Here is a 25,329-nt window from a genome sequence, read left to right as displayed (position 1 = left end):
ACTGTCACTTTCACTGGTCAAAGTTGAGAGGATAGGCTCTGTCATGCACTGTTTTTTGATTATGGAATTGGCCACGGAGTGGATGTATGTGCTTTGCTTGACTTGGACATCCAGTGGCTCATGCGCATATTCAAATGTGTAACTGTGCAGTTTAAACACAAGTGCAAAAAAAAGTTACCCAATCTTACAGTATGAAGTGGCTACCTTAAATAAAGAAACACTGAATTCCTCATTAGGACTTTGCATCTGAAGTATCTCCTTTTATTGTGGGACTCGATGGCTGAAGGTTTTCATCCAGGCTACCGATGATTCACCAATTAAAAAAGAGTACTTGCTAGAACACACCCCCTCAGCTTTGACGAATGAAAGGGACATCATATTGTATGCGGTGCCACTGAAATAAATAAATGAAGAAATAATTAACAAAACACATACAAAGTAAGCAACAAAAAATGTGTTTTGTGGAATATTTAATATTTATACACACATTTCATGTTGTTATTATTTATTATTTGTCACTTTTCACAGTACTTTTATTTAATTGACCATTTATTGATTTTTTTTTTTTAGTGTTGTCTGAAATGTTCTTCCATATCACCATCCACGTTTAAGCTCAATAAAATCAAAAGGCACCATTGTTAACTAAATGTAGGTAGTATCACAACAAAAAGTGGGATTTTAATGAATAAAACTTCATTAAAATTCATCTTCTTCATAAGACTACATTACTGGATCTAGACACTTTAAAAGCGCAGTCACAGTGAGGATTAAATCATTACATTCTGTAAAGTATAGACACTTATAATTTGTTTTGTCTAGAGAGAGATAAATTGAAGACAAGTGGAGTCTGATCTTTAAATCATTTATATCCAGATCTGAGTTCTCATTCAGTTCCAATACCTATAATGCATCCTGCTTATAGATGCTTAGATCAGATTTTGACTGAAAAACAAATGTGTTTCATGCCACTGTGTATACAATGTATATCAAAAATCCATCCATCCATCCATTTTCTAACCCGCTGAATCCGAACACAGGGTCACGGGGGTCTGCTGGAGCCAATCCCAGCCAACACAGGGCACAAGGCAGGAACCAATCCTGGGCAGGGTGCCAACCCACTGCAGGACACACACAAACACACCCACACACCAAGCACACACTAGGGCCAATTTAGAATCGCCAATCCACCTAACCTGCATGTCTTTGGATTGTGGGAGGAAACCGGAGCGCCCGGAGGAAACCCACGCAGACATGGGGAGAACATGCAAACTCCACGCAGGGAGGACCCGGGAAGCAAACCCGGGTCTCCTAACTGCGAGGCAGCAGCGCTACCACTGCGCCACCGTGCCGCCCGTATATCAAAAATGATACATTCAAACAATGATGGATATGAAGTCATTGAAAGTATGCATGTAAAAAAATGTTAGGCAATACCAGAAGGATATCATAGAAACAAAAACAAATTTGAGGAAAGATTTGCTGGGAAGGGCTAAAATGGCTTGACTTATGTGTGTACTCTGTACGATTGTAAATGTAGCAGTGCTTTGGAAATAAGGGACCAGGGTCTGTTGTGGAAAGCAGGATTATAGCAAATTCTGGTTAAAGTAAATCAGGAGTCCTGAAAATCGTTTAATTCCATTCCTGAAAACCTGGATTTAGCCAAACCTGCATTTCTGGAACAGATCAAGCCAGGACTATGTGATCCATGAGGTCAAAGATGTGGATAAATCACTAATCCTTCTTTCTGGAATGGGATCATGATTTGCCTGTTCCAGAAAGAAAGACCTGATGAAATGTTGCTGAATTATTGTGGCAGCCATTGCCCTGAAACTAACCTGTGTCACAATAATTGACAAAGAGTCCATAAAAAAGGTTTGAGGCAGCCATCTGTATATTATATTCTGGCTGTAAAACAGGATTAAATGTTGTATAGATGTGTATTGATTGGAGTGCAAAACAGAACTGAGGGGATAGAGGAAAAAATGGCTGCTGTATAGAAAGTGACATCAAAAGGGCTGGAACCAGAAGGGTCCTCATCCATAGGCTCGTACCCGGAAGTGATGTCATCAAAAGGGGCCAGAACCGGAAGGGTCTTCATCCATAGGCTCCGATCCAGAAGTGAAGTCATCAAAGAGGCCGGAACTAGAAGTGACATCATCACAGGGGTTGGATCCAGAAATGACAGCATCAGGGCCAGGCAGAATTTCCCATGAACGGTCTGCAGAAAAGTGAGAAAAACAGTCAGTGCAATCCTCCACCCCCTGGTCTGGAGTGGAATTCCTCTTGTTCAGGCCTTTTAGCTGCCTCCCATGCGGATGTATGTGACACCTGCAAAAGAGCAGGTTTAACATGAAGGGTTAATGCTTTATAGCCTCAATAATTAAGGAGCAGAGCATCCCATCATAAGGTCAAAATTCAATAGTGTCATATCAGAAATTCTAATCCCAGCTGCCCTATTTAAAAATTTAAACTAACCACTGCCATGTTGAAAATGTTGTGTTTACCCCTGAATGAAAAACAGACACAGAAGAACAACTCCTTCACCATATTCTGCCCAGAGAAGCGAAATCAGATCCTGATCAATACATAAATGTTAATGTTTTACATCTGAGATTTTTTTTTGTTTTTTTGATAATGGCTGCTCTCTCTCCACAGCATTTGAGATACCTTGGCAAAACAATCACAAATATGTGTCTAACTTTGAAACCGTTTGCACGCACACACGCACACACACACACACACACACACACACACACACACACACACACACAGGCTTGCCTTCCCAAGACAGAAATAAATAAGCACCATCAATGAAGAATTCCACAGAGTCACATACTGTGTGGCACTAGCCATACTCATCCCAATATGAGGTTAATCAATTAGATTTCATTTCATGCAAGTTGCTTTTCATAAAAGCTTCTACTAAATTAATAAATGAATTACAGATTTTCCCAATGCAGTTGGCAGTGTGGATGGAACAAACATCCTTAGCAAAGCACCACACGAAGGAGACAAGCACATTGTTTGGTTGCAACAAAATCAGAATGAAGTTATCAACATGCCGTTTCTTTTGTAGTCCATGGCTGTTCAGGGCTTGACTTATACAGGTTTGTAAATAATTCAGTGAACATGAGTTAATCTGGATGAACCTGTTGCGTGAGCCAATTGAAAGCTGGTGTTTTGAAAATGACTAATCTGCAGTTACAAAATTGCGCTATAGCAAGACAAGAGCCGGGATGTCTAATTGTTCTTTCTGGAACAGACTCCAGACATAAAATGTAGTCAATAAGCTGGAACTGGAACTTTGTAACTGGGAAATCAGTATTCTAGAAATCGTAACCAAAATGTTAATCTTAAATTGTATCCAGGAAAACAAAGCAGAGAATCACTAACAAGAAGGGGTGGGGTAGTGGTAGTGAGCTAAATATGTGGCATAGTGGTAGAATGTTAAATATTCTTAATGACATTAAAATGAAAGCAAAACAAAAAATGGATTTTCCATCATGAATCAACACAGAATGAACTCCAAATATTCAAGCACAGACAGAAATGTAAGACAAATTCCCTAAATAATCCACAATATAACCCAGTGAAGCCAAGAAGAACAATCTCCTCTGCCACATTATCACCTTGTTTTACAGATCATTACATTAATCTTTTGGTGAAAAAATGCCCACACGTGTCTAGGTTTTTATTCTTTAGTCAATTCTGGCAGTTTTCAACAATTTCCTGTATAAGCATGTGGTTTGCATTTAAGTCAAGATCAAGGTCAGGATGAACATGTTAAAAGGGAAATTTCAATTGTATTTCTGTTTACTGCCATGTTGGAAAAGGCCACACAAGGGAAGGAATGATTAGAAGATGAAAAGGGAAAAAACTTGTCTTAAGGGGAAGATATCAAAATTTAGGAAAGCAAAAAATATCAAAATTCCAAAGGTCAAAATGGTCAATCAGATATTGTATTCAAAATAATATGCCAGGTTCTGTCAGGAAAGAAAGAAGCCAGTTTGTACTGCCACTGATTTTATTTTAGTAACAATTCAAAATCTTGGATGGCAGGGGTAGTGTGCTGCCATATTAAATACACTGATGTCATAATGCGCTACTTTCAGGCAGTATGTAATAGTAATAGAGCAGCAATGCCAAAAACAACATGGCCTCCCGTCTCCAATAAATAATAATAAAAAGGTGTTACACCCAGAAAATAACAAAAGAAATGCAAAAAGGAAGAAAAATGACTTCTGAGAACAAAACCCAAGATTCATTAAGTTTGACACTACAGTAAGTCACTGCAACTGTAAGATAAGATCTACAAGAAAAAAAACATAGGCAAATGGAATAGATAAAGGTGTTAACTACAAAGTAGTCACAAGAAATGTATACGTGAGATAAATGTTGGAGAGAGAGAGCATACTGAAGAGATGACAAAAAAAATTCTGAAGTGTTGTGCAAACAACAAGTTTAATTTGAGTTGAGTTGTTTAGTAAATCATGTACTTGAAGACGTGCAAAGAGATCACGATTTATAGATATAATATTGGAAGACAGTGACCTGCAAGAAGCAACCTCTGAAAAAGAATATACAGGTTTATAGAGACAAAACATCCACGCAACACGTAAGAGAAATTTAGAATACAAATATTTAAACTGAATAAATTGTTAAATATAAATAAAGAGATCTCATGCTTACTGTAAAATGCATTAATGAGACCATACCTGCAGCTCCGATCACCAGGCTACACAAAAGACGTGACAGCATTAAACAATGTGCAGAGGAGGCATTAATAAGATGGGTTCAGCAGAATTTCTTCAGTAATAAAAAGTAAATAATACACTGATTGAAATTAAGGGGAAGTACATTTAAGTCTGGGGCGGCACGATGGCGCAGTGGGTAGCGCTGCCTCCTCGCAGTTAGGAGACCCGGGTCCTCCCTGCGTGGAGTTTGCATGTTCTCCCATGTCTGTGTGGATTTCCTCCTAGTACTCTGGTTTCCTCCCACAGTCCAAAGACATGCAGGTTAAGTGCATTGGCAATTCTAAATTGTTCCTAGTGTGTGCTTGGTGTGTGTGTGTGTGTGCCCTGTGGTGGGCTGGCACACTGCCCAGGGTTTGTTTCCTGCCTTGCATCCTGTATTGGCTGGGATTGGCTCCAGCAGACCCCCGTGACCCTGTAGTTAGGATATAGCGGGTTGGATAATGGATGGATGGATGGACATTTAAGTCTGAAACCAGGAAGCACTTCTTTACAGTGAGAGTCATGGGAATCTGAAAGCAAGAACTTTGAGCACTTTGAAGAAGTGTCTAGATAAGATATTGGGACATCTTAGAGATTAGTTACCAAATGTACTTGATGGACCAAATGGTATGACATTTGTCAAACATTTTATGTTCATATTGTTGTGATTTATGGTTTTCAGAGGTGACAGGAGAACTTTGAGCCACAGAAATGACAAGAAAAGTTTAATTGGTTTATTTCCTTGTACACATCAAATATAGAACAATCATAAAGGTTATAAAAGGCAAAAATACAGTTCATGTCAAGCCACCTCAAAAAGCCAACATAAAAAACTACAATAGATAAATAGCTAAGAAATTCCAAAGTCAATATACCAAAAATACAATCATATAGAAAAGTCCTCTCAAAATAGAGGTCAAAAATTCCAAACATTCAATAAGTGAAGCAAAATGACATCTTTTATTGGCTAACTAAAAAAATTACAATATGCAAGCTTTCGAGGCAACTCAGGCCCCTTCTTCAGGCAAGATATAACACGGTACAACACCCCAGTACTACAAACATTCAATAATAAGAAAAAAAGGTCTAGCAAAACAGAAGACTTAAATACAAAAAATACAATAATAAGGAAAATACCAAAGAATGTAATTACCAAAATACAATGTTGTGTAAATAGCTAAACTATAAAATCTCAAAACAGCAAACATATAATAATAAAGACCAAGAAATACAACTGGACAAACTACAAAAGGCCAAACACTACTTAAAGGCCAAGACAATACTTCAAGTAGTCACAAAACCAAACAAATCTTTCACTAAATGATCAAACCTTTGCAGGACATCTTGTTAAAAACTATTCTTATTTTAGTTACATTTTATCCTGCTGCCTTTTTATGTGTCCTTGGATTCTTCGTGTGGCAGGGAATATTAATACTTGGGTATTTTGTGTTAATAATTACAAGTTAGAATAGTTTTATGATCATTTACTTTAAAGTGTGTCATGTTGTCACAGTGTAGTGTAAGCATTTTTTATTGTGTGGCTAGGTTGTGCTGAACTGTTGCTAGGGTCCACTTTCCAGAGGGCACTATCCACCATGTCATTGAGCCTCAGTTTTATAACCCTGTACAGCACTTGGAGCAGTGTCCGACATTAAGGATTCATTCCTCAAACAACTTGATTATTAGACACTCAGTATTTTATGCCTTCTAGTTCACAACTAATTACTTTATCATTTTTCTCCTAGTTTATGGATTTGCTGTTGCGGTTTTGATGCTACTGTGGTGGGCTGGCGCCCTGCCCAGGGTTTGTTTCCTACCTTGTGCCCTGTGTTGGCTGGGATTGGCTCCAGCAGACCCCCATGACCCTGTAGTTAGGATATAGCAGGTTGAATAATGGATGGATGGATGGGTTTAGATGTCTTCGTGTTAACAACTCCTGGTAACCCTAGTTTTTGACTTTGCTTATGATCTCCCTATTCAAGTTTTCACAGCAGTTCTTCTAAGTCTTAGACATTGACTGTCATTATAGTTTCTTGAATGCACGCACACCTCCTTGTTTAGTTAACAACACTCTTGTGCTTAGTCACATACAGTATTCTTTCGAGAGAAGGCATTTCATGGAAGTAGGTGAATATTTGTGCCTGTCATAACAGAGGACAGGGGAGTTATAGACATAGAGCACAAAAAATGGAGTTTTCTTTTGAGATGGTCCCTTAGCTGAATACCTGTGTCATAGTGGAGGAGGTAAATAGCTAACTAAAACAACACAAAGAAAGAAGAAAAAGAAAATGATTAACAAAACAAGTATACTAACTGGAAAACAAATGATGAGCGAATGTAATTAATGTATGCTCTTGCAGTCACAAAAGGAACAAGACCGATTACAATGACTAATAAATAAAACTTAAACCAGGAATAAAGCTTGGCAAAACGTTGGAACTTATTCTCTTAACAGTATTTGCACCTATTATACTTCCTCAGCTGTGCTGATTTCCTGAATGTAGGACAGGGTTGGTCTCATTAAGCCCACAGCGATTCTCTAGATGCCTTTATTAATAGTTTTGAAAATTGTAAGCAAAGGGATTCCAGTAACAGTAGAATTTAAGAGCAGAAAGAAATGCAGCTGAACAGGCTTTTGCAGAACTCAGTGATATGGTTAAGTTCAGTTTATTTTATTTTACAAAGAATAATTCACAGCCCGGGGCTGCACTCTGTTTTATACCATGGAGAATGGAGTTAAGCCTTAAGTTGCCCCCTGGCAGAGGACGCAACTTACACAACCATACTACTGCAACTGAGCCAACACCACAAAGTCCCATAATCATAATATTATATGCAAGGGTGCCCGTGAAAGGGCTAGTAGCAGGGGATAGTAGGTGGCACACGGGATGGATGGGCATCCCGACCAGAAACCAGGAAGATCCCTTACCTGGAAGTAAGGGAACATAAAGGCATCTCAGCCAAGAGAGGAACGGTGGTCCTAGTGGATGGACAGACATCCCAACCAGAACCAAAGGTTCCTTACCCGGATGGGAATCCCCAAATAACTGTACAGGTGTCCCGACCAGATATGGGCTTAATACCTAACCTGGTCAGAAGAAAAGAAAAGGGCAGGGAAGGATTGTCTCCGGGGAATGTTTAATCCACCCAGGTGCTAGATGACAGCAGCCCAACATGTCGGTGCCCATTTGGGAACCAGCAGGGAATGCCGGGAGTTGTAGTCCGGCAGCACAACCATGCTGGCTGGGATCCTTGGGTGCTGCAAGGGGGTGCTGCAGTGAAATGTGCTCCAAAGAAGATCAGACTTCCATATGACCCTTTGTCCTAAATAAAAGGGACCACACTCCCTTATCTAAGCGAGTCGGAGTTGGGAGGATGTAGAGCATCACTTGACTGGAGGAGGCCAGTGTGGTGGAGAGGGAAGAAGTGATCCTGAGAGAGATATAGCTTGTGCTTTTGGTACTTGGAGGTATTGCGTTTAATAAAACCCATCCTTTATTTGAGCCCAGGACTGTGCTTGTGTGTTCACATGTTGGGGTTTGGGGCTCGCTGACAGTCCACTTCCATCACAGGATACTCTTAAAGATTCCAAATGGCAGTCCACCAAGTGTTTAATGTGGTTAGTTGGCCGTTTGTCAAATAAGATAATGTCACCAGAGGGCAACGCAAAACTTCCTGAAGTTAAGTGCTGCTTAGCACTAGGTTTAGAGGAGGGACATTGGGTATTGCCAGGTATTGGATAAGGGGTCTCATGTTGTCATAGGTGGTAATACAAGTCCATTAGATTATACATTGTTCACTGTCAGCCATAGTAACAGGCAGGTTATCTGGGGCCCGTTAGCAGAGAGATGGGGCTCAGGTCTGCAGGAAATCCTGGGGCTAGAGAGACAGATTCAGAGGTTTATGGCCTCTGCAGAAAAGCCTTATTCTGTCCCTCAATGATTTTGAAGATGGGCACACAAGTGCAAATGCTAAAAGCCCCATTTTTCAGTGAATGAAGATGACAGAAATTGTGGAGTGGGTTAAAGAATAAAGACAGGGATTGTTAGTAGAAGTATAGAAATGGACCACTCATCCCATCAGACAGACAGGGTGTCTCACCTAATTTAGGAAGTCCAAGAGTGGGACTAATGTTTATTCCTTTATTTTGTGCTTTCTATTCTCTTTTTTGTGTATCCCTCCATTATTGAAACTCCTTACCCAATAAACCTTTATTTGTGTATTCTTTTGCCTCTTTTGTCATTATAGGGTCTGCAGTGGCACCCTATGTATTTATTTATTTTAATACCAATACAAAAAAGGAAAATTCTGATCTCAGATTATATTTATCCTTACATCAACTGACTGTCTGCATTGCACAGATACAGCTTGTTTCCTCACATGCTTGGTATGAGGCTAATAATAGAAAGATTAATCTTTATTTTTATAGAACTAGATTGCTTCTTCTTTCTTATTTTAAGCTAGTTCTGTCCTTTATTGTTATGGTTTTATTGACCGTATACGTGAATTTTCTGTCATTCTTTCTTGACATCATTTTCCTCTTAAAACAATATAAGCTTTGGAGCCCACAGACCCGTTTCAGAGCTTCAAATTCTCAGAATTTGTATTTCTTATCTCTCTATGTTTCACTGAAATATTTAAAAAATGATGTAGCCTTAAATGGTCTTGACTTCACTTGACTTCATTTCCAAGTCCAACCTTAGGTACTGTGAAACTAAATAATTTGATGTAGCTCCTTTTTAAAACCTACTAATTTAATACAAATATTCTCCGTATGTCGTAAAATTGGTTTAGTTCAGTTTGTTCAATACTTCATATTGGTATTAGTTGTGAAAACTGACTTCAGACTGATTAAAGCTTAGATTATATGGGCAGAGCACTTTAAGAAATAAATCATGATTGATACAGAGTCTCTTGTCAATTCATTTCGAGGAATCTTAGTTCATTTTTGATAAGGGAAAGAAATCTACAACAAAAGCACTCGTTTGTTGCCTGAACCTTTTTTTAAATTGAATTTATTAAAAGCATGCAAACAAGTCAAACTTAAACTAAATTCAGTTCAGCCCCCACCCAAGAGAAAGAGAACCGTTTTTAATGGCTTAGTCTATCTAAGAAGCAAGAGGCACAAGGTGCTGCTCTCATGCCCGCAACCCATTGCTAAGTCACCTGTGTGGATGTGATTATTTGTACCATGATACGTTTATGCAATTGTGATTAAAAATAAATTTGAAAGTTGACAAAGTCAATAAACTGTTTCTCCTTTTTCTCCCAAACCCTGAACATGCAGTCAGTCTATCACTTACCACCCTCGCTCATACTGGACAAAGTTTTGCTAATCAGAGTATTTAGCAATGAGTAGGAAAACCGTAGGACTCGAGGGGGAAAGAAAAAACACACACTCAGAAGAAGCCATAATCGGAGAACTGAGTCAAACCCAACCTTCCTGTCTTGGTGCTGACCATTTTTAAAACTAAAAGTCTTTAAACAAAAGTAAAGCACAACTTAAAAGTGAGACTAGAAACTACATGATTCAAAATCTTAGGATTAAAATATAAGGTCTAAAGTTAAAATGTATTAGGTCCAAGTAAAAATTGTAAAGAACAGAGATTTATAACAGCTTTGTGTGAATTCATTGTTTTTTTCTTGGTTTATTTTTCTTTACTTAAAAGCTTTTCTTTAATTGACTTGCTTGCTGTGGCCAGGGTTTGTTATGATGGTTTCCCTCTGCTGTTGTTTGGCAACCATCACAACCGTTCTACTGTAGACAGTGATACCAGCATTAACACCATTATTTTCTTCCTGAGCTGCCATGTTGTATTTTTATTTGTATAGGTCTGCCATTTTATATTTCTGGTTGTCACGGATGCTGCCATTTAGAGTGTCTTGATGCTGTGGTGATGGGCAGTTGTTAAGTACTGTATACGGTGCACAGGCCATGATGAAGTTTGTGGCAAAACCAAGACTTCTTGAGAAATGTTTCTTTTGAGTACTTTATTAGTTACATACTTTTGGTTACAGATCTAGTTTAATTAACAACTTCATCTCCTGTAAATGTCATTGCTTTGCCAGGGTGTCCTTGTTCTGTTATTGATTATTTGTTTATTTTTCTGTTTTTTTGTAAAATGTTTTGTCATTTTTTTATGAAAACTGCATTTTACTGCCTTCTTTATTTATCTAAATTTGTTTTGTTATATTTTGTAATTTTTACGTATTTTTTAGTATTATTTTTTTCTTTTTCTTATACTAGGGGGCTCTGCCTCCTGCTCACTTCGCTCGCCAACCCCCGGGAATGACTATCCGGATATGCAATTTAAAGAGATTATTATTTTTATTTCATTCATTTTGATTCATTTTTTATTTCTTGATATTTGCCAGTAATAAAGCTGTAGTGAATGAGATCACCCCCCACTCCCCCAGGGCTGCTAGTGCCGTTCTGCATGATCTGCATGTCGCGCTGCGCGTCGATCATTTAAAAGCCTGTACACTTACTGTCCTTTTATTTCACGTCTTTGTCTCGCGGGACGTTAAAGTATCTCCGATAATTTGTTTGTAAGTAGGGCGTGTCGTGCAAGTAGGACTTCAAAGTGTCTTCCGAGAAGATCATGTCTTGTCTCCCTCCCAAGATTTATTTTTTTATAGTACAGTAATCCCTCCTCGATCGCGGGGGTTGCGTTCCAGAACCCCCAGCGATAGGTGAAAATCCGCGAAGTAGAAACCATATGTTTGTATGGTTATTTTTATATATTTTAAACTCTTAGAAACTCTCCCACACTGTTTATAAATATTCTCCGCACAGTTATACAGTAAATCCTCATTTATCGCGGTTGATCCGCTCCAGACAGATAAATGAATTTCCACGAAGTAGGATTCTTTATTTATAAATCTAATATTTTCGCAGTTAGAGCATAGAAAACCTGTTTACGACCTTCTAAATACGTTTTTTAACATTATTAGAGCCCTCTAGACATGAAATAACACCCTTTAGTCTAAAGTTTAAACTGTGCTCCATGACAAGACAGAGATGACAGTTCTTTCTCACAATTAAAAGAATGCAAACATATCTTCCTCTTCAAAGGAGCCGAGAATGTCAAAGAGAGAGAGAAATGTAACGCGATATAGCGAGGGATCACTGTAGAGAGATTTGTTGTGCTTCCCAGTTCTGTAAACGTGCCGATCTTTTATTGTTTTCATTTGTTTTTCAAGTCTTCACTTTTGGCTCTTGTGACTGTTGTGTTCATCATAATTTCTTGTCTGTTTAATTCTTTTTTTAGTTTTTATTCCTTCTTTGAAGTTAATTTGGAATTATCATTCTGCTGTTTTTAATTTAAGTTTTTAAAATACTTTTACTGAGATATTTGAAGTTGTTGACATTTTGTAAATGTTGTTTGATGCCATGTGTGGGAATTTCTTTGTTTAATTTAATAAATAAATGCACAAGAGATTTTTAAACATACAAGGTCTTTTGGTCCTGAGGTTTTAGCCATTGCGTTTCCCCTTATTCACTCCTTAGGCTTTCTATTTGAAGTTTTTAGGTCTCAATCTAAAACAGAAAATGTGATGAACAGTCTCTTGACCTGTTCTGCTTCCACTTTGGCAACATCTCAGTTGACTTCTCCAATGTCCATATAAATATTTGTCTTTCTGTTTTTATTAAACTTCCATCTACCTTCAGCATGAAGCTCCTGATGCACACAACACTGTCAGACTTCAATTTTCTTAGCTAACTGAATTGTACACAAAAATGGCCAGTGTAATGAATGCTGCTAAAAAAAATGTCACAGCTTTCTGTTTCATAACACTGTGCATGGTGGTGATGGGTGTTTTCAGAATTAAACAGGGGGTGCGAAATCTACATTGCTTTCCTTTAGGACACTGAAACCACTCCATTCATCATGAAGCCTTTCGTTATGGCTAAATGTGGAAAAAAGTGTCCAATATGAGGTATAAGCAGGCTGGATTTTGGGATTTCATTTAGCTGGGCTAAGCTATATATGTCATGTCAAGTAGAAAAAGCTGTTGGGTATGGCTGGTGCTTGGGATGAGATGATGAGGCAATCAGCTCAGGCGGCATATTGGTACGGGTGCTGTTGTCATGTATGTGTTTTTTTTTTTTCTAACATTATGAGATGATAAAACAAAATGGTTAAGTGTGCACCTTAAAAATTACATACACATCCAGTGCCTTATTTATATAGTTTTTTTTTAATTGTAATCATTTTTTTTCATTTTAAAAGTTTCTCATAATGTAGTTTCCAACACCTTACCCCATTGTGAGCTCTCAAGAATCAAAACAGCACACGTGCATTTCAAAGCTCCACGTCAGTAAGTAGTACTGTTGCTTATTTTCTTGATTTTTACATATGCCCAAGGGACTTAGGGTGTCTGGCAATACTGGAGATGTACTGGTGAAAAAATTATAAAAAGTAGTTGCATTTGACTCACCAAGCTGTTTGACTGTTCAAATTAATTTTGCGAGTGATTTGAATCTGATATGGCTGTGTACCAATATCTATTCTGAATCTTCAAAAATAGTAAAAATAAAAATTAAATGGACGGGTGCAATTTAATAAAGAAACGTGAATTCCGGCTACATGCTGGCTTCAAATTGTTTGCAGTGCAAGGCGTGTGTGAATTGGTTAGTTCACAATGGCCAGTGATTAAAGGTGCTTTGTGTAAAAATATCGCGGTCGATTCTATTTAAAAGACTATCTTACAAAAATACACATTTGAGGCAGGGCTTTGCAGAAAACATGTAGCTGCTAGACTGTATTTGTAGGCTTTCTTTCCATTGTTCATTTCACATTTGTTTAAAAGTATCAAACCTGTGTCACATGAGAAAGAATAGCACATTACGTTTGATTAAGAATACATACTAAAACTGCAAAGAGTAGCTCTTTGTTTGAACCACCAGCTAACCAAGTAGTTTACACTGCTGGTTACAGCAAAACTGTAATTTTATAATGTAATCCACAGTCTATAACCATATAGATTATATTTAGACCATTGAACTAAATTGACAAGTCTAATATAATCTCAACATTCAATCAAATTGAAGTGTAATGATGGTCTCTAAATATTTACCTGTAATTTCTGTTTGCTGACCTGACTAAGTGCAAAGAAGTCAATACCACCATCCTATCAACACATGGCATCAGTTTGCCCAAAGTGAGATCACTGATATTTTGTAGTCTGCCAGGCACAAATGTGAAGAGTATAATCATCAAGTCACTGATAGTGGTGAACAACAGAGAACAATGTTTGTGGAGCTTTAACACGTTTTAATGTAAGCCCATTTGAGAGATGCTAATACTTGATGCTAAATTAGTCTTTAGCAATGCTTTCAAAGTCCACTGTTACAGTCCTGTTGCTGTGTTGATCATTTCATTTTACTTTGCCATGCCCATGTCTTCTATAATATTGAATATTATTATAGTCAAAGACATGACTGTTTTCAAAGGAATTTACTTATTTATTACAAGAACAAAAACACATAAGAACACTAGCGGCTTATATTAGCTGCTGGTGCAACACCAAAACTATTTTCAGTGCCACTTACTGGTCCAATATAAATACTCCATAATCATGTATAATCTTCTGGTTGGCTAAAATATAACTCGATCAAAACCTAGGTATCCAATCCATTCACTACTATTATTATTATTATGGTTGTTGTTATTATTGCTGAATTATTATCTATGTTGTAACCTATCATTTTTTTGCCCCCTCTCCCCAGTGTTTATGACAGGTCAGCGCCTATGCACATCACATTAAAAACATACTGATTATGTAATTTTGTAAAATGGTAATTTCTGGAATCTGTTTAATCTATCAGTCACAATTTCTGTTAAAAGTCTCATAATTTCACATCATGTGTGTTTAGTTAAAAATGGCAGGCACCTTCTTGCTTGCAGTACAGTCTGAAGCAGCCAAGAGAAGTCTGCAGGAAGAGCTACACCACTGAGTTCAGTTTTATGTTTTTAATTCCTGTTTCAAATGTTTTATTGTTATAATGCTAATCTTTTTCATTCTTATACACTTTCTTCAAGAAATAATATTTGTTCATTTTTTTTGGTCCAATGTTCAGAGAATGCATGGCCCCACAAAGCCTGTACAGCAATACATATGGTATATGAATTAAGCATATCATCTCATGCCTAATAAAGATATTTAGGGGTTATGGCAATTGGGGAAGCAAAAATGTACCTTACCTCAGGTGGCATTATTTAATGATAGATAGTTAGATAGATAACTTTAATGATACTGAGGGTAGAGAAAAGCCAAGCAAAACGACACCTTTTATTGGCTAACTAAAAGGATTACAATATGCAAGCTTCGAGGCAATTCAGGCCTGAAGAAGGGGCCTGAGTTGCCTCGAAAGTCTGCATATTGTAATCCTTTTAGTTAGCCAATAAAATGTGTCATTTTGCTTGGCTTTTCTCTACATTTATAATGGATAACACGGTACAACACCCTAGTACTACTTGATACTGAGGGAAATTTAATACCAGCTCTGTTGTTGGGTATACTTTTATATGATGACTTCATTATACCATGCCCTCTGCTAGCATTTCAGATGCCCCCTTACCATTCTGGTCTGGAGACGCATCAGTAAATCACTCAATCCTCTTAGACCCACTGTGTAAAAATAATTACACAAATCCCAAAAATGACAATTCTGGTTCAGCTTCATTAAATAAACTACAGCTTAGAATTTATTTTAAAGTGTTGTTATCAGACTCAAGTTGGTTTTTGCTGTGAAAAAGAGGTTAAATCAAGAGGCAGAGTCCATGTTGACTTTCACAAAAGTTGCAGGACTTAATACTTGTTGCTCTGATTTTTTTTTTACTTGTAAAATATCCATATAGCTTGTTCACAAGTAATATCTAGCATAATGGTAGCTGTTAACACTGAAATGAATCTGCTCATTTTCTTCCTGGTAACGCTTGGATGGCCAGAGTTTCTGACCCTCTGACTTTTATAGTAGGCACTCTTCACAGTTCACTGAGGTTTTGTACTAGAAGAGCTGAGCTGTTCATTTATTTTTCTTGATGTTCCAACCCTCTAGATTTCTATAGGTGAGTGGTTTAGCACATATTACCTTATTAAATAAATTCCTAACTTTCTGCACAATGATTTTGACCTGATTTAATATTGGATCATTGCAATGTCATATATTTATGCATTTTTCATACGTGCATTAACTGAGCAACAGCCTGAAAAGTAATGCATGCATACAATACAGTACAGAGCTTTGTCAGAAAGTCTATTGTTAAATTATGATTCAAAGGAAGAGAACTTCCTGATATTGTATTTCAAATAGGTCTTAGATCTTTCACACAGATTGGGACTTGAGTGAAACACACCAACTATTTTCACCAGTCTTATAATGAAAGCAATACTGTAAGTGTTTCCGATATTAAAAAAGGCCTGTGGCCTTACAAGAGGATCTTGTTGATATGTGCTCAGTGGGAGGTTTTCTTAGGTGAGGGAAAAAGAACTTTTTTTTATTTGCAGCAGGTAATCTAATCCTTTAGTGGACTTAGAACCTCAAGGCATGTTCAGCAGTAAGTTTTCAGTTTTCAGTGATAGTTCCGTTTTCAATTGTGCATTTGTCCATTGTTTTTTGGCATGTTATTATTGTCTGTTTTATGTCTAATTTTGTATCTTTCCTTTATCATTATGGGGTTTTGGTGAAATTTTGGACAGATTTATATTAAGCATCAAAGTTCAACCAAAATAGGGGTTTATTGACAGATCTTAACAATTACATGAAGGATATAATAGAAGGACAGGGTAATATACAAAAAAAAAAACACATTACTGCTCTTATCCTTTTAACTGTTGTGGAGCCAACCCAGACACAGACAGGCGGACATGTTGTTTTTCACCCCCACACATATTTATTATGTACAGTATTTACAAAGTTAGGTGTCACTCAGACACAGAATAAAGTGCACAAAACCCCAACACACAGTCCTGGTCACACAATGCCTCTCTTCGGGCCGCCTCCACTCTCTCTTGCCTTGTCCGTCTTCCACCCGACTCTAGCCCTGAATGAAGGGAGACGGCCCCTTTTATAGTCTCCCGGATGAGCTCCAGGTGATTCCTGGCATTCCCCTCTTGGCCACGCCCCAGCGTGGCGGAAGTGTCGACTGTTCTCCCGGCAGATCTCCGGGTGTCCTTATAAAACTTCCCCCCAGCACTTCCTGGTGTGGCGGAAGTGCTGAGGTCACAAGTCCCCAAGGCATTGGGGCGCCTCCTGGTGGTGACCACGGGCCCCTACAGGGTGGGGCTTCCATGCCCTGAACCTGTGCCTCATAAAGCAACCAGGAAGGCGGCCCCCACGTGATCCCAGATGGGCGCACGCCCACTTTCTGTCCTTCAAGGCGTCCCGGCCGAGTCGTGGCCCCTGGCATCCTCGACACTGTACAGTACATGCAGTAGTGGTGCTGAAATGTTGACGTCAATATTGTTATCAGCCTTCGGACTCCAAATCCCCCTCGTCTTACTCCAGCCTCCCTGGTGTGGTTGCACAAACGCTCGCCCTCCTGGCATGGCACAACGCCATGCCTCTCTGTGCACCTCTTCCCTTCCATCCTAATAGCAGCGAGGTTCAGATCATCTCAATACAATAGTGGGGCGGGAAGGGTCCACTGTGAAGTACAGATTATGTTGAAGCAATAGGGGGTTCCCACGTAAAGTTCTGGTCATGTTGAACCATGTACTTTACAAATCAGGTGTTTTTCCAGAAGTAAGTATTAGGGGAAATGGTGTTTGGATTGAGAGAAAAGCTGACGTTTATTTCCGGTTCTGGAAATCCCAAAATTCTGGTACCGTACAGTTTCAAAATGAGGGTTGTTCAGTTCTTTTCCAGTACCGGTGTACCACACAACTCTAATGTGGGTTCATCCTCATAGGTCTTCTCTTACTCTAGATCTCTTGGCAATCCTTCCTTCTAGTTACCAGTTGAGCCTTTGTATACTCACCTCTCCTAACTTCAGTATCACCCAGTTGAAGGATTGGTGGCCCTGCTGAGAAGTACCTTTGGAATGTTCAGAACTTGTTGGAGTCATGCAGTTGTCCACATAAAAGATCAGGTGCCCATAATGGTGACTGGAGCACAGCTGGAGCAATTTGCTGCTTCTGACAAGTCGGGAAGAATGTCCATTAGCTTTATGACCTTCTCTAGCAGGTTTTCCTCCAACCCCCAGTCTGGAGGAAAACTATTTCAGTGCACCTCACCACCCAGCTGTCTTTCACAGCACATATTCTTTCTGATCATGTAGGCTCAAATGACCAAAACAAGCCCTTGCAGACTCAACATAGGACCTGCAGTTCAGATTTTTTTATAGTCAAGTGTTTAGGACCTGCTAAGAATTTCAAATACCATGTACTATCCTTCTTTTTTCTTCCATCTTGCTTCTGCAATTTCTGATGTCTTAATGGTAATGTGGGACTGCAGCATAAAATTGTCAAAAACATGAACAAACCTGTCAATACTACCAGCCATACCAGATCCTCACTGAGTCTCACTACAAACTAAGCCTCACCCCGGGCAGCCAGCCTCCAAAGCTAAAGGATAAGCCTCAGAGACTAGCACAGGCACAAAATGGGGCTCAGGTTTTTAAAAGTTCAAAAATACTTTTAAACGTTTCAAATACAGAAAAGCTTTCTTCAAGGAGTGAACACTGTAAACTCCCTAGCTTAAAGAACAAGGCCGAAAAGGAATCTTTATACTGTAAATGAAAAATATATTTATAAAAATAAGAATAGAACAAAAAAGTAAAACCACAAAATATTGTCAAACAGGATTTGCCCAAAAGGAAATCTAAAGCAAGCAAGTCCCAAAACTGAAAACTAGTGTGAAAATCAAATAAACAGTAGCAGTAATCCAGCACAATACTCACAAAAGATATTTACTTGACCATCCTCAACAATGCCTGGAGGGATCAATCTCTTTGACCTGAACATAAAGGTGGAAGGTGGTTCCTCAGAAGTAACGTCATGGTAGGTGTCCTCATATAATAGAAATAGCAACAAAAAGGAAGATTAGCATGAGCCTGGGAACAAATGTTAATGTAACAGCTGGCATTTTTGGTGCCTTCAAAACATGTTGTCAGTACAGTTAATAAGGTAGGAAAAAGCAGATGGTGAACAACTTGAGTCCATATCCAATTGATGTGTTACAGGACTGATGTGATTTTCCCTGGTATAGGGATTAATCAGGAGTAATCAGACAACATGCTAGTCTCCTAGAATGAGTAATTGCAACAAAGATAACCTACTTTCTGACAAGGTAGTAATAAGCAGGGGTATTGAAACCTCTGGTTAGCAAAGAATTTATGTCTAAAACTGGTAAAAAAAACAGATCTTTCCCACGTTTTCCTGAGGCACTTTAGAAAGTGCAATTTTTGGAATGCCCAATAGCCACATTATCTATCTATCTATCTATCTATCTATCTATCTATCTATCTATCTATCTATCTATCTATCTATCTATCTATCTATCTATCTATCTATCTATCTATCTATCTATCTCCCCTGATCCATGGTGTGGTCTTGTCATGTCCTAACTATTGTAGCTATCTATTACTAGCTTCTGCTACCAAGCCACTGCAGACAAGTTTTCATGCCGCTCCTCTTTTCAGATCACTACATTGTCTCCCTGTCTGACATGTATTACTTTCAAATCCTTGATGCTTGCCTACAAAATAGTCATTGGATCATCATCTATATATATGGAGCTACTTGAGCGGCCCTATGCTCCTTCTTATACATCTCTGTTGATAAATATCATCTGTTAAAAGCACCTCTGCGAGGTATCAAATCTCAATCCAGACTCTCTTCATATTTAGCCCTTATCTGGCCAAACAAGCTGTCAATTTCCATTCATAATTCTGGCTCAGTTAATGTGTGTAAGTGTTTGAAGAGTCTACTATTCTGTGAATTTCTTTCTGATGTAAATTTTTAGATATTTGTAACCTAGAAATTGTAACTCGCTTGTATTTTGTTCTGAGCTCTTCACTTGTGGTGATCAGGTTTGTACCCTTGTCTTGCAACGCATGCTTTCTAGCAGTCGTCCAGACTGATGTTTACTTGATTATTTTGACCTCTTTGTGTAAATCACTTTGTTTAGAAGTTGTCTGTTAAGAAAGTGAATATAAATGAAAATGTAAAAAGTCTATATTCCACAATAAATATAAGAGGTGTATAACTATAAACAGATTCACACTGAGAAAATTCCTTAAAATCATTTTTTCTCCTCAAGCATTTCATGAGAACTTGACCTATGGCAGCAGTGTACTGTCATTCGATTGAAATTTGGACACATGACAGCAGACATTAAGGCTGTAAAATCTGATTACATACGGCTTTTCAAATTTATTACTCTGAAAATAAACCAGGGCAGCATTGTGGCAACGTGGTTAGTGCTGCTTCCTAATGGATCTAGCATTTTTAAGTGTAAGCAATACATATAATAGGCCTTCAGACTATCCATCTATTATTTTAAACTGATTTATCAACAAGCTGCTTTTACTTGATACATGTACCAGCCTGTCACAGGTTGCCCATCGCCAGACATACATACAAACAGAGAGAAGCTAAGAAGAAATGCCTGTTAACCTTTTAGAATCATCTGTAGTCTCTAAGAGGAAAGCACGAGCTCTGCAGGCTATGGTTGTGTATGCCTTGCAACTGTCTCAATTTTCTGCATTTAGAAAAAAAAATCTGTAATTCTGAGATACCATTCAGGTTTTAGCTGCATACAAGGACAGAATATTTTCTGAATGCAGACTATACAGACAGAATACACTTCTAAAGCATAAGCATAAGAAAACTTTTGATGAGTAGAAGCAGGTATAATTTAGTAGACTTCTTCTCTGAAACAAAATAAACTGATTTCATTCAGGCAGGGTTGTTTATCCATCCATCCATCCATCCGCTTTCTAAACCTTCCCATTCAGAGCAGAGTGTGGAACCTTATCCCCGGAAGTGTGCAACAATCCCTGGACAGGACACCAGTGCATCGAGTGGTGAATGCACACTTACATAACTGGTCCAATTTAGCATCACCAGTCCACCTAATCCACATGTCTTAGGACTACAGAAGGAAACTAGATGAAACCGATGTGAATACAGGGAAGACATGCAAACTCCACACATAAGGCAACTGAGACTTGAATCTCTGATTGCTTGTTATGAAACAGCAGCACTAGCATTTCACTATCGTGCCAGCCCAAATCTGTAAAACCCACTGTTACATTTGAGGCTGTTAAGAATGAAGGGCTGCTGAATAACTTAGAATGTATTCATTTCTGCATTGAATGATTCATGTGGTTGTTTTTTGTGTATTTAAAGACATTAGATGTTATTACATGATAAGTTTTGTATGTGTTATATGGGACAGACAGTAGTAGCACCCTGTCTTACAATAAGGAGAATGGGTTTCACGTCCTGGGTCCTCCCTGCATGGAATTTGCACGTTCTCCCTGTGTTTGTGTGAGTTTCCTCTGGGTGATCAAGTTTCCTCCCACAGTCCACAGTCATACAGGTTAGGTGGACTGGATAGCTAAATTGGCCCTTGTGTGTTGATGTGGTGTGTGTGTGAGAGTGTGTTCATCCTGCAGTGGTCTAGCACCCTGTCCAGGGATTGTCACTGCCTTGCACTAGATGCTTGCTGAGATAGGCTCCAGCTTCCCCACAATCTTTCTCAGAATAAAGCAGGTTTAGAAGATGGATGGACATATTGTCAGTCAGTCAATTGCCAACCCGCTATATTGTAATACAGGGTCTGCTGGAGCCAATCCCAGTCACCACAGGGCACAAGGCAGGAATAAACCATGGTCAGGATGCCAGCTCACTGCAGGGCACGCACATACACACACCTACACACCAAGCACACATCAGGGACAATTTAGGATTGCCAATGCCCCTAACCTCCATGTCTTTGGACTGTGGGAAGAAATCAGAGCACCCAGAGGAAACCCACGCAGACACGGGGAGAACATGCAAAGGACCCGGGAAGTGAACCCAGGTCTCCTAACTGTGAGACAGCAGCGCTACCCACTGTGCCACCACACCGCCTGGACATACTGCACGTTTCCTTTATTGAGAGTCAGGTGTGAGAAAAAATACTGCTATGGCTACGTTTGTGATGGAGGAACTAAAGTAATTACTGTAAGTCAAGTAGTAACACAGGAAATAACTAAAAATGAAATGAGGTTGCATGCATATAGCTAGAGGCAAATGCCAATGAGATGTTACAGGACCAGTGTGAGTTACCATAGCTTAGAGGTTTATAAAACAACATGCTAGCTTCTTACAGGACACATGGATGAGCAAGTGCATTGTCAATAACCCAATTTGTGACCTAGTCAGTGGCAAGGAGGTAATGGAAGCCTGTGTTGAGCACAGTGTTTATGCCTACCACTGCCAGGTAGTAAATATTCATAAAGACATGCTCAAATTTTACCTTTGAAAGTGTATCCTTTAAAATCTTTAAACAACTGTATTCCACAGTAAAAATCATAGATGCATGATACTAAGAAAATTTCATGAAATCATTTTTTCCCCAAACATTTCACAAGAACACTGCTTATGGCATTAGTTTACTCAAGTTGTCATGGAATTTGGACACATGACAGCAAACATGACCCTGTAGAATCTGATTCACATGTACATTTTCAAATGTATTACACTAAAAATAAACCAGCGGAGCATAATGGCACGGTGGTCATCACTACTGCCACAAAGATTTAATGTACAGGTCTGAGTCGCCTGCTCAGTGTCTGCCTGTGTTCAGTTTGTGTCTTTTCCCTGCACCTGTGTTGGCTTTTCTCCAGGTTGTGGAGTTTTCTTCTAACACCACATACATGGGCATATTGGGTTAGTGAGTGACTCAAAGCTGGCCCCCTGTGAGTGTGGGTGTGTGTAGGTGGGCCCCACAAAGAATTTTGCCAAGTAAACTTCAAGCCTTTACATGCTTTTGCCAAAATTGCAGGGCTGTGTCATACCAAGATGCTTAAACCATTCCTCAAATGTCTTGTGTATTGAAGAAAGAAAGTCACGTTATGTTTAAATATCAATAGAGAAAACTTTTGAAGGGGAAAGGCAGCAAAATAAAGAAAATACAAAAATCAGATTTCTAGAAATCACCAGTGCAAACCAGACAGCTCATAAATGAACTACAGATCGCCAATTCCACATCATGTGCTTGTTTGTCTTGTCTACTGTGCATCTAACCCCCTATATCCTAACACAGGGTTACGGGGGTCTCCTGGAGCCAATCCCAGCCAGCACAGGACGCAAGGCAGGAAACAAACCCCGGGCAGGGCGCCAGCCCACCACAGGACACACACACACACACACCAAGGACAATTTAGGATCGCCAATGGACTGTGGGAGGACACCCACGCAGACACGGGAGAACATGCAAACTCCACACAGGGAGGACCCGGGAAGCAAACCCAGGTCTCCTAACTACAAGGCAGCAGCACTACCACTGCGCCACCGTGCCGCCTCATAAGCAATTGTTTTATTTCTTTTATCCATGTATATGCTGTTTGAGGAAAAAGTTAAAGGTTATTTTCATGATGAAAAGGAACGAAGGTTAACGACATAATGTTTTTGCTGTATAGCATATACTATTTGTTAGTAACAATTTTTACATTAGCTTGACTGGATTTTAGTCTAGTAAGAAATATAAGGAAAATAATATGGAATTTATAGCAAAAATATCTCGGAAACTGTTGAATTAACATTTATCCGCCATGCATCCTCCCCACACGGTATCTCTGTGTTGTGTCCTCAGATCCTTATTGCTCTCATACTGGCTGCCTGCATTCACTTTTCTTTGTCACTGTAATCTAAGAGTCTTCCAGTCCGTTGCATATTCCCTTTACATCCTTTCAATAAAGGTCATCTTGCTTACCTGAGATCATGGCATCTGTAATCAGCCCTTATTGGTTGTCTTTTGTATGTGACGCTCAGTCGGCCTCTTCAGATTGTTTAAAAAGTACAGTAAAAACCTGAGATAGCTCCCTTAATAGTCTTTCGCCAACTGAACCATCATAGTTTTTGTTTTTTTTCTTCCGCCTCTAGTGATGTTAAGCTTATATAACTTCACCTTCTCGTGGTTTAATTTGCACATTTGCTTTATCTTGTACATTTTTGCTGTTTAATAGCTGTATAGTTGGTTTCTTTTTTTTTTGTACTTGCCCTTATTGTGATCTTTGCCTTGAAAAGCCAAGCAGATTATCAAGACTGATTAATATCCTGTACTTAGTGCCTGGTCAGCCTGTCTGAAGCTCTTTGTAATTGCTATCTGGATTTGTTCTGAAATGATCTTTTTAAACAAATTAAACAGCCTTCTGTTATAAGGGAGTGAGGATATGTACTTCTAAAAAAATTTTTTTTCATGGCTTTTGGGAACTGAATCATATGCTTTAAAGGGGTGAATATGCTGTTTTAAGTGGGTGTTGCTATGCTGAAGGCTAAAAGGAGGAGAAGCAGAATGATTAAACTGTTTAAGACAGTAGTCTGTGCCATCTCCAGCTGCATAACTGATTCACTGTCTAGGTGTAAATTCCCCAATTTACTTGAAAAAAATTATGTGGAAACACTTTCTCTTTCTTTTATTTCTTTTTGCTGTGTTACGCAAGCAAACCAAAGGCTGACTTTGTCTGTCTGTCCGAGAGGACTCTTAGAAATTCTCCGTTTGTACTGATTTTGTGCTAGTCGCTCTGTTCTGTGGCCTCTCCCCATAAACCTCACCTGGAGTGTTATATTTTTGCGCAGTGAGGATGCCTTTCGATTGTCTGGCTACAGTTAGTTACAGGTGCAAGGGAAAAGTTAGTGAAGTGTTCAGAATTACCAGGGTTTCTGAATAAATTATTCCTAACAGTGTAGTCTGATATTCGACTAGTTCAAAATAATATATAAAAATAATCTGCTTAAACTAGTAGCACACTAGCGATTGTAGTCAGTACTAAATAAATTCACAGTCCAAACTGGAAAAAAGTCTTGGAACCTCTAGGCAAGTGTAGCCTCTAAAAGCTAATTGGTTCCCATCAGTTAGATGAGATTGAAGTCGTGTAGTGGGGGTGCCTTGACATATAAAAAAGCACACAAAGTGTGGTTACTGACAGAGTCTACTCTTCTCAAGAAGTAACAGTTCATGTGAACCAAGAAATACCAGAAGAAAAGGCTAAAAAGCATTTATAAAGACCTTAGTTTTCAAAATCCACGGTAATGGAAATTCGGTAAATTTCCCTACTGCCATCCTTCAAATATCACAGGAGGAGCACAGCGTGAAGTTGTGAAGGAGGTGAAAAGGAACCCTTGATCTTAGATAAAAAACTCTCTCTTTGTGTGTTAGATTGGTACTAACATTTTGACTCCAGTATCGAAGCCAGCTTACAAACCTCAGTACCAGCACCAAAACGGGCCCAAAGGAAATAACGGATAACTTCCTCCCACCCCATCTCACAACCGCTTTGTTCACACAGCCCTCAAATACACGTGTCTCACTGCATCGCCGCACAATCACTTGCCTCCCTGCTACCCGGCACTCCAGAAATCATGAAAAAGACCAGGA

The 25,329-nt window shown here is 38.9% G+C and overlaps 1 protein-coding gene and 1 long non-coding RNA gene across 2 annotated transcripts in view; one reads left to right on the top strand and one right to left on the bottom strand.

Moving 5' to 3' along the window:
- pstpip2 (proline-serine-threonine phosphatase interacting protein 2) overlaps positions 1-25,329 on the top strand; it is a 175,388-nt gene that overhangs the window by 44,345 nt on the left and 105,714 nt on the right. The window lies entirely within an intron of this gene.
- On the bottom strand, positions 2,089-23,793 carry LOC120527332. Its single transcript, XR_005633319.1, has 3 exons — positions 23,665-23,793; positions 18,641-18,749; positions 2,089-2,218 (listed from the first exon to the last, which is right to left on the bottom strand). It is a non-coding gene; the product is annotated as an uncharacterized LOC120527332 (long non-coding RNA).

Source organism: Polypterus senegalus, chromosome 4 (genome assembly GCF_016835505.1).
Source record: "Polypterus senegalus isolate Bchr_013 chromosome 4, ASM1683550v1, whole genome shotgun sequence".
NCBI classification, from domain to species: Eukaryota; Metazoa; Chordata; class Cladistia; order Polypteriformes; family Polypteridae; genus Polypterus; species Polypterus senegalus.
The sequence above is the reverse complement of the archived record's forward strand: the minus strand, read 5'-3'. Positions and strand labels throughout refer to the sequence as shown.